Source organism: Haliotis cracherodii, unplaced genomic scaffold (genome assembly GCF_022045235.1).
Source record: "Haliotis cracherodii isolate W230 unplaced genomic scaffold, xgHalCrac1.p SCAF_2, whole genome shotgun sequence".
Lineage (NCBI taxonomy): Eukaryota > Metazoa > Mollusca > Gastropoda > Lepetellida > Haliotidae > Haliotis > Haliotis cracherodii.
The window spans coordinates 43,448,029-43,459,249 of NW_027266275.1; the positions used below are offsets into that span (position 1 = coordinate 43,448,029).

Sequence of the window (11,221 nt, forward strand, 5' to 3'; positions counted from 1 at the left end):
TGCACGAAAATAGGCGTGACAAAACGTGTTTTAAAATAGCATTCAAGCAATGTCGAATATGATAGGATATGCGCAAGTGTGTGACGTACATATCAATAAAATACTACATACATATTTTCAGTGTTAGTTTCTAATTAAATGTGAGAAAGTTTTAAAGAATTTTTCCTTTTACAATACATTTATTGATTCTAGCATGATTTTAGAATAATTTCACGGAGCATTTTAAAATTTATGTCGTCAATACAGAGACAGCCATGATTGCGTATTGATGATATATTTGTTAATGTTTAATTATTTATGGCAGTTCACAGCTTCTAAAATATTAAGTTATGTTTTACCCAGGGGTCCGGAAACCGTCATATGCGCCGACATGTTCGATTGGGAATCACAAATGTCCGGTTTAAAATATTGCTTACCGGACATTTTAAAAAGTATTGACATTCTTAAATTTTGACCGGACATGATCAACAGTTAGGACTGAGCAGTTTCTGTCTGCAGTTGCAACACAATTAAGATAATCTACACTGACAAGCTTTGATTGTTTTGATTGCTGTAAATACATCGTACCTACATGATAGTCCAATCGGTCAATCACTGTCCTGGTGCCGGTTCGGCGCCTACCCAGACGAATGCATCCTCTGTCGCAGGTTCATGAGACCCCGATTCTTCAGCACGATTTCACCCGTCGCCTTCTCCATTGGTTAGGTTGGATGATCAACATGGACTCCTTCTCGCTATGTCACTTTAATAGGATGTCTCTTTCTGACAGAACTCTCCTTGATACAGATTCCTCCGGATCGGTTTGCAGCTATTCAATCTGGGGTCAAGAGAGCCCTTTCTTAACCTCTCCATCTCCGCCAGTGGTAGAGCCTTCTCAGGCTGTTGGCTTCAGCTCAGGATCTTACGGCCGCCAAGGGTCGTCTTCAACTGTGTCCCCTTCAGCGGTTTCTCCTGCCCTTTCTGCGTTCCTTTGGAAAGTGTGTGGCACATAAACACTGGAGTTGGAGGCGGTCGTTGGGCGATTCGTCGTTGGCGGCAGATCCGCCGCAACAGCTGTCTCATGATCGTATCGGACAACTCCATGGTGGTGTATTACATCAACAGGCCTGTTTCATCTGGACGGTGGTCTGCCTGTTCTGATCCGAGCCTGTCACATTCCAGGTTGTCACAACGTCTTAGCAGACTCCCTGTCAAGACCCGATCGTCCGTTGCCCACAGAGTGGATGCTCCTCTCTGGTTTTTGTGTGATCGCCTGGGGACTCCCAACGCAGATATCTTCGCAACGGGGTGCAACCACCAATTGCTGGTGTACATGTCTCCTGTCCCTGATGCAGCTCCCTGGGATGTAGATGGCCTCGCTCTGTCCTGGGTCAACCTAAGTGCATACACTTTTCTGCCCCCAGTTCTTCTTCCCCAGGTCACTTTGGTTTCCCAGGCTCCTTCAGCTCACAGGAGAACCCGTGTCTCCCGAGTGGCCAAATCTGCTGCTCAATCCTCACACCAGATGGATGCATCCCGACGGTTACAGTCTGCACGTTTGGCATATCTCTAGAAGTGACTAATCGCTAAAGGATTTTCAGCTCGTGCTGCCGGCCGCTGTTTCCCGAGCTCATCATTCCTCCACTTGTTCCCTATATGATGACATGTGACGGCCATTCCAGGCCTTCTGCTTGTAGTTTTTAGCTTTTCCTCGCCAGTCCCATCACCTGGCTGGTTCCACGATTGTGACCTACCTTGCTGCGCTCAATTCTGTCCTCAAGATCGCTAGAGGTTCCCGGCAATCATAGGTCCCTGCCCTTTTTGCCATTGTCTGAGGTTTTCGGGTGGAGGACCAGACTAAGAAGTTCCGTCCCCAGCTAGGGATCTCGATGTTGTTTTTATTTACGCCAGGCCCTGTATGAGCCGCTTGCGTCTGCCTCATTTGAAGATCTCACCTTGAAGACTTGCTTTCTCCTAGCCCTTGCGACACCTGCCAGGGTTAGTGAGCCTCGCCCTGGATGTGACCTGAACCAGCATCCTCATGGCTTGGTTCATCTTGGTCTTTGTTGGGACTTTGTTGCCAAAAACCAACTGCCTGGCCAACCTGATCGGCAGTTTCACATCCCGTCTCTTTCGGAGATCGTCAGCCCTGATGATGGACCTGGAGCTCGCCCTCTGCCCTCTTCAGGCCCTCCGACATTATCTTCAGGTGTCACAGCAGCATCGTAAGCAGCACAAGAGGCTGTTCATCCCTCTTTCCAGCTGTGTCTCTGCAGAGCTATCCTGCAGGCTTATCGTTGTGCTGACTTACCACCACCAACAGCCTCCAATCCACCTGAGATCCGTGCCCTGTCTTCTTTGCTGGCCCTCCATGCTAACGTCTCTCTCGGTCCATCATGGAGGGGTGCTTCTGGTCATCTACTACTGTCTTCGCCAGCCATTATCTTTGCAACATTTCTTTGGAGGACGTTGAGGGTACGCATAGCTTTGGTCCACTTGTCCGTGCCGTTTCCGAGGAACGTGGCTGTCTACGGCCCCACTTCCCCCGTTGATTCCTATTGCCAAAGTAGGACCATCCCATATGCTGTTTCCTCTTGGGTTGCTGGGTACTGTTATGTCGGTACCTAGTAAAGTTTGTTATCCTGTTTTCCCCCTCTTTTTGAGCCGGACACGGAATACCATGCTTTTACCCTCTGTCAAACATTGTTCTCTCTACCTTCAGACCACCATTCTGTTCCGAGAGCGCTTGACCTGCATCTTATCCCCTTGCCTGCCGTTCCATTAGCCGTTACCTTGCTGTCACCTGCTGGGTTTCCTGCTGGTCGGTTTTGTAGTGCTTCTTCAGTGTGCCTGGCGCTTCTCACGGTAAGGCTGGTAAGGTAAAACATGAGCATTTCTGATTAAATGCAATGTTTTTATACTTACCTGAGGCTACACCTATTGGCCAACCCAGACTCCATCTGCCTCCTCCGCCTTACCGTTGGCGCCACTGTGTTCTCTATGTCTGATGTCATCCAGTGAAGAATATGAGGATGAGGGGCCAAGTGGGATAACTCGTGGATGCCGAGGCACGGGCTGTAGTCTGTTTAAACTGTCTCTTCGTTCCAGTACTGTCTGTATGTATAAGGTAGGGAAGCTAAAGCACTGTGTAACGTCAGCTTAGTATAAAAACATTGCATTTAATCAGAAATGCTGATATTTTTATATAGTTCGTAGCTATTATTTTTGCCTCACGTGAGCAAATTCCATGATGTGAGGCACTGTCTTCATCAGCTGATGAACGTCAACAAATACAACTTCAATCCTTATATTGACAGATACATAAATCCTAACAAAACTATCCATTAAACATCAAACTTTAATTTTTTAAAGCGAACTATATCAACGTGGAAAGTCGTGACGTCATCTGTCCCTAACATTCCATTTGGAGTGACATCCCTTGGTTTTACAAAAGGTAGCAAATGGTGGCTACGGAAATGTCATTCACTGGAAATGAGCACCCAGAAAAAGTTTGCCTTGGAAAGAAATCCAGACGCAGCTGATACTGAAAATGGATTGATATTAACGTTCTGTGAACTTAAGGTGTGTGTTTGAGTGGTACTACGGCTGCTGATGACAGAAATTAACGCTTGATGCGGTGCGGTTGGATTTCCCGAAGCAATACATGGCAGTGTGGAGCGCAGTGATTTCTTTTGGTAAAGCAAGCATTCTCTGTTATAGCTTCGAATGGACGCTTCATTTCGACAGTCGAATATGATCTGTCTGGCCTCAGAGCCTGCATCATTCATAGCCTGAATCGATGTCGTCAGTTTCCCTAATGATTTTTAATGTTATTTTTAGACATTGAGGAATTCCCCTAAAGTAGTTCTGTATGACTCCGCCCGATTGACAATGTAATCACTTGACAAAACTGACGTTCATCGGGGAATGAACGACAGTCAGCTTGGAAGTGTTCACCTAGGCGAGGTCACCCGCTACTGTCAATATTATGTGTATGGACACTAAATATTGGTCAATGCATCAACACAGTGTAACTGATCAGACTTCAATTATGATCTTTAGTTTAAAAATTTTGTAACGTTCTTTCACCTGAACATTAATTATGTGAATAAGTAACTATTTGATGTCATTATTTAAGTTTTGTATTCCATAAGAAATAAAAAGTAGATAAGATCCTTATTAACATATACATACACAACTCATTTGGACATTAATCTTGTGTATGAAGTTGTTTGTTTCCAAAAAAAACCATTCTTAAATATATGTGTAATATGAATATGATACATTAATTTCTTCTAGCAGTACATGAGATTTTTGTTTGTTTAATCACAAGAACCAGGGTGGCACTTAAGCTGGTGAGTTGGCCATATATTTATAAGAGAATGTCATCTTTTAAAAAAGGAATAGGGCATATGTATACGTACATTGACAATTCTTGCAGTTCTTTTCTGTTGGAGAAAGGTACATGGAAATATCCTACCTTATGTATTTTTTCAGGGATCTCACCAATGAAATAATGTGTAATTAGTCTGGCATGTCTTTCCATGTTTGCTGCAGTATGCTCAGGTGTGTGGCAGTGACGCTCATGCATGTCCCTAAAGGAACATGAACCATTGTGAAATGTGATCAACAGATTTTCCTCTATCAGTCAGTGTGATGTACAAAAATTCAAAATAAATGCAGATCATCACCAGCTTTGGATCTGACTTCCTTGATCATTTGATTGGTTTCTGAATGTCCAGTCAGCATAGGTCCTTATCATGTTCTATGTGTCTCAGCCTTCTGGGTGGAGTGAAAAGAAATGTCCCTGTATACATGATTACCCTTGTCAGATGTATTTTGTCCTGTCAGCCACACACCCTGACTTTATGACACCTTATGTGGTTTATTTTCACATACATGTACTGCTGCAAACCTGTTTTTTCCCTTGTATGCAATGACAGTGTCCAACTTCATCAGCTGGTGTGTCACAAGTTCCTCAGTTGGTGTATATAAAAGTGCCCTTGCCATCATGAAACAAGAATTGCCGGATCTTTTGTGGGTAAACAATGTATGCTTCTTCAAGAACATTCAACTCTTGACTCATTACATACAGAATTGCACATTTACTTGTGGTTACTTTACAGACAGCTGTCGGGGGATATGTCATCTTTCTGATGACTCTTGTTTAAACAGGTGAAACCTCATGCTAAAAGCGCTTGGTACCAGATTGAAATAAGAGGTATCTCATCAACAGTTAGACTACCTTAAATTTCATTAATCATAGGTTTATCACCTAATTTGATCAATGACATGTTAACTGTTAACCCACATATATTTGTTCATACAATGACATGGCCAAATGATGATAGTTTAAGACAGCATTGTCTGAGATAATAAGACACAGAAAAAATGCCACGTTGAGTTGCAGTGTAAAATGCCAAACAAAATGAGTCACTAAAAAGGGATGTATTATTGAAAAACACATGATACTAAACTTTTTCTGTGCAAAATTCTAAACTGATCAGCAGCAAGGCCATAATAGCGATGTCAGTATATCATGAAAAATAAAATACAAGACCTATCTCAAAATATAGATTACCGAAATGCATAAATCCTACCCAGTGCTGGTGGCGCATGTCTGGCATCATCAATTATCTCATGACAGCAGATTGAAGAAAAAGAAATACACAAACATGCAAAAAACTGAAGTTATAAATACGTCAAAATAAATTGTGCCTTACCTTTACATTTTAATTTAGGGATTTGCATGTTTTAAGAGTGCAAACTTTCCAGCAGGGATTGTGAGTGGAAAGTTGATAGAAGGGACTGAAGGTGGTTTCTACCGCTCTGCTAGTTGGTTCTCACTTTTCCCGTACATTAGCTGCCAGAACACCCCTTCAAAGACTCTATCTTGAAATGGAGGAAAAAATGTAATTAAGATTTTAGCTAACCAGAATTAAAAGTTCAAGGAATATTTCGTTCTGGCATGTTGTCCGTTGTTTGCCCGTCCACAACGTTTTGGGTAAACTTTCTAACTTTAAATTGACATCTCCTCTAAAGAAAATAGGGTCATATTGTAAATGTCATTTCAGTCCATCACTGTAAGTATCATTTAGTGTGCAATACCTATTTGTTTGTTGTTTTGTCAGTACAGTAAGCAATACTGCAGCTGAATCATGGAGGCCTGTAGATAAATATGCCCAGGGCCACACAATTATCACGCATAGAATTTTTTATTTTGAAGTTTACTCGATATACAGCTTTTCCATTGGAAGAGAGGCCGGACACATGACCGTGAAACTGTTCAAAGTTCATATGCGTATGAATGACACAATTTGACATTCAGGTTTTTCACGAGACTGGTTTCTTGAAATGATGTAAGCACTGTCTGTAAACACTGATGGACTACTTCAACATTCCTGGGGAATGGCTGTCAGTGTAAACAAATAAAATAGCGATATCAAAAATTACTGAAGTTATAAATACGTCAAAATAAATTGTGCCTTACCTTTACATTTTAATGTAGTCAGAAAAATATCAGTGCAGTAATAACATATGTCTTCTGTTCATGGCTCATGTCGCAATAATATAAATACACAAAGTTATGATACTCTTGGTGAATGTTGGCAATAGTTGGAGTGAAGTGTAAGTGAAGCAGTTTCGAAAAACCAAATTTGTCCCAAGACATGGCCTTCTAAGATTCCTTTTCTGCATGCTGGCAACATCAAAGAGTAGTAATAATCATTCATTTGAATGTTGATTATGGACAGTAGCCCTCAAATCTGCAAATATTAGTCCATTATTGTAGAACATCAGAGCAGAAATAATAGTGAAGAATCCATAATTCTACTTTGATCTCGGCTTTGGAATGAAGAGATTTCCATTCATTGCCTGAGATGCAAAACAATAAACTTGTTGTTTTTTGCTTGTTAATTCTTTTGAGGTATTTTATGAGCTATTGATCCGACTTTTGGAGGGAGCCTTTCTGTGATCTAATTATGGACCTATTGTAATAGATGTGTATACCTAGTGTAAATTTCTTTGGTCTCTATGAGCATTGATAATTCAAGTTGTTTCCATCTTAAGCTTATGTTATTATGTCAACCGATGCAAGTAAGAATTTTTAAATTGACAAGTGAGTGTTGTGGAATTTTTATGGTCCTTGTGCATGAAACACTTGCACATCAATAACACTGAATAATCAACTGTGTCATTGAAAGAAATTACCCTTAATTAGGGATTTGTGTGTTTTAAGAGTGCAAACTTTCCAGCAGGGATTCTGAGTGGAAGGTTGATTGCAGGGACTGAAGGTGGTTTCTACAGCTCTACTAGTTGGTTCTCACTTTTCCCGTACATTAGCTGCCAGAACACCCCTTCAAAGACTCTATCTTGAAATGGAGGAAAAAATGTAATTAAGATTTTAGCTAACCAGAATTAAAAGTTCAAGGAATATTTCGTTCTGGCATGTTGTCCGTTGTTTGCCCGTCCACAACGTTTTGGGTAAACTTTCTAACTTTAAATTGACATCTCCTCTTAAGAAAATAGGGTCATATTGTAAATGTCATTTCAGTCCATCACTGTAAGTATCATTTAGTGTGCAATACCTATTTGTTTGTTGTTTTGTCAGTACAGTAAGCAATACTGCAGCTGAATCATGGAGGCCTGTAGATAATCATGCCCAGGGCCACACAATTATCACGCATAGAATTTTTTATTTTGAAGTTTACTCGATATACAGCTTTTCCATTGGAAGAGAGGCCGGACACATGACCGTGAAACTGTTCAAAGTTCATATGCGTATGAATGACACAATTTGACTGGTTTCTTGAAATGATGTAAGCACTGTCTGTAAACACTGATGGACTACTTCCACATTCCTGTGGAATGGCTGTCAGTGTAAACAAATAAAATAGCGATATAAAAAATCATAAGAATTCACTTTCACTTTGTGAGAGTCCATTGGAGTAAGAACCTTCATAGAGTGAGGGCCAAACTGTATGAATGTTGGAGCTTGCAACAAATTGAAATACAAATTTTCAGACATTGTGAAAAGTGATAACTTTAATTAATTTAGGTTTATGAAACTATACTGAATCACAAAAAAAACGTCACCTCAAGTAACATTGCATGAAAAGTTGTCATTTAAATATCTGGGTAATTTTTGTCAAAGTTTCTAAAATTTAACATTACCTTGTCCGGAAAAAATGAAATTTGATGATAAAAATACAAAGCAGATGACAATAAAACCGATCGCCCAAATGCATGATGGCAATGGCCATGGTTACCCGATGCACATGCGTTCCCCCTTCTTGCCCTGTAAACATCCACCCAGATCGGATAACATTCATTCGTTATTGAATTGCTACCACCTGCCAAGATTGACAAGAAATCAACAACACCAAGCCCTTGGACGATTTCAAGCTGGACAACCCGCCCCGCAAGTAGGCAATGCATTTCAAGTCCACATAGGGCCATATACAGGCTCCACCAACATACCAGTCCACCAACACTACAGATGACCGACCACATTGTGGAAGACCAAGGGTCACTACCCGACGTCAGGATCGTCAGATTGTGTGACAGCATCTTCAAAATTGCTTTGTTACTGCTGCGGAAACTGCTCGACAGACCATTGGGACACACCAGCAACACATTAGTGCGGACACCTCCACTGTCACAGGCCACACCGAGGACCCATTCTGACACCATGTCATCGCCATTACTGTTTTCAACACAGCACCAGCATTGGTGTCACCAACAGTGGAGAAGAGTCCTCTTTTCAGACGAAAGCTGTTACTGTATCTCAACAGCAGATGGCAGAGAGAGTTTGGCTACGCCGTGGGGAACGTTATTTCGGATGCTTGTCTTGTTGAGAGAGACTCGTTGGGTGGTCCGAGCATTATGGTGTGGGATGGAATTGGTCTTGCACAGAGGGTCGGCCCTGTCGTCTGCAGAACATCGGTCCAGGGAGAGGCAATGGTGTCACAGCAGCTCGGTACATTGATCAAGTCTTGAGACCACATGCCATACCTCATTTGGCACGTCGCTGCAACCACAAGTTTCAGCATGATAACGCCCGTTCCCACACTGTGAGAGCAACAAGAGACTTCCTCCAAAAGAATGGCATCAGAACCATACAGTGGCCTGCCCTCATTCCTGATTTAAATCCCATTGAGCACCTGTGGGACGAGATTAAAAGACAGCTGAATGACGTCCGACCAAGGCCGACAACTGCAGCTGAACTGCGTCAGGCATCCCTATCTATATCCCATATAATCTATATCCCATTATTATTAATCATTAGTAAAATTTATTAATGAATTACGAATGTTGTCATTTTTAAAGCTAATTTTACAAATAAGTAACAAATCATAGTTTGAAGATTTGTGACGGTTTATTCATTGTTTGTGACAAATAATGCACAAGTCTATTTGTAATTATTCTTCTAAACATGAACAGAGCACAAACATTGTTCAGTTACAACGTCTGTTAAAAATGGCGAAACCAGTCAGGAAAACAATTTAGTATTATACTGAATAGTGTATCAATGCAAAGAGCCAATCATATAAAACTTGGTATTATGATCTGATAAACATGTGAGTGAGGCCACCTGTCAGAAACTACATTTGCCCCACAAATCGATACAAGGTCTGCTTAACTCTTTCATCCCTGGCTGCCCCAGAGTTATGTCCCTTGAAACCCTGCGGTCCTTGACACTTACAAGGCCTGCACACTGGCCTCCCTGGCAGTATTATTGGAAAATCACACTATCATTTTTGATGTACTTTTTCTACCAGAAACTTGCTTTTAATATACATTTATCGTATACCATTGTAAAGAGGATTAAGTATACTGTAATATTCTTTGTTGTTATTGTCTCTAACATTTGTTATTTTCTAATTACAGGTGTTTACAAGTGAAATAAAACTTGAAAACACTGAAAAAATGATAACAGACAATGAATTTTGGCTCAAATTGTATTAAAAATCACAAAAATAAATCACAGATACACGGTAAACATAACACGGTGGTCTTGTCATCTTGGACGGCACAGGTAATCCCAGGTGTTACAGGTAAATTCTCTTCATGCACATCTGTAAACAAATAAACAAGTTTACAACACTTGGTACCGACTTTGTTTTCTATACTGATGTCACATATTACTTATGATACACTTACATCCTCTTAGGTAAACTCGTTAACACATGTAAAAACACAAATATCAGATTTATTTTGTTCTTTTTCAGGATTTGAAACAAAAATTAAGTATTTAAGTAATTAGATAGTAATTTATTACATTAACTGAACATTGAACCACAGCTACTATAAGAATGACATCACAGGGAAGATATCACAGATTATCTGAAAGGAAGGAAAGATTGTAAAAGGACAGAAAGATCGTAAATTCAAGTTCTGCAAATATACAAGTTGTGATAACATATTTACAATACACTGCTATTTACAATTGCATAATAAATTAAATCAGTACTTTATAAAATCAATTAATAAATAAATAATTATTACAGTTACTAAAATTTAAATTAAGATGTAAAAAGCAAGAAAACGAACATGAATATGGAAATAAATTTTATTCAAATTGAGCGAAATACAAGGACATACGACAAACCGGCAAACTACAATTCGGATTGCGATCAGAAAAATAAATTTAAAAAAAAAGAAAGAGATTTGTCATGCCACTCACCTTTGTTGTTGTGATCGCTCGTTCACGTGTAGGCTGCATTCTCATTCGTCGCCCTGATAATCTGTTCAAACACAGAATCGTTGTAAAACAGTTAGAAAAAATCAATAGCACGACTCTTCACTCACCGTGTCAATAAGTATTCTTGAGTCCGGTTGCCTCTTCAAAATCCCTCATGTCTCCACTGTTGTGGTCCCTCTGCCACTCCCATTCTTGAAAGTTGGCGGGGGGGGGGGGACACCTCGTCAAAACCGTCTAAATCTTGAACAAAATCTTCACCAAAATCTTCGCGAAATTCCCTCTCCCCTTCGCATAAATTATTCAGATCAAACACATTATTATTCCCGATAGAGTCGTTGTTAGTCATCTGATCGCTATCCGAATCGTAGTTGGCCGCCATACGCTAGATTTACGATTCAAGCAAGAAAAAATACCTGTCGCGAAAACAGGTGACATCTCCGTGATTTTCGCGCCAAAAACACGGGGAAATTCCATGGAATAACGTGTCATTACGTGTAGATCTCGTTTCTATTTTTAGAACGAGATTACACACGATAAAGG

General features: G+C 40.5%; 1 protein-coding gene across 1 annotated transcript in view; it reads left to right on the plus strand.

Annotated features, from left to right (window-relative positions):
* The window catches only part of LOC139468134 (uncharacterized), a 101,009-nt gene that overhangs the window by 40,320 nt on the left and 49,468 nt on the right, over positions 1-11,221 (plus strand). The window lies entirely within an intron of this gene.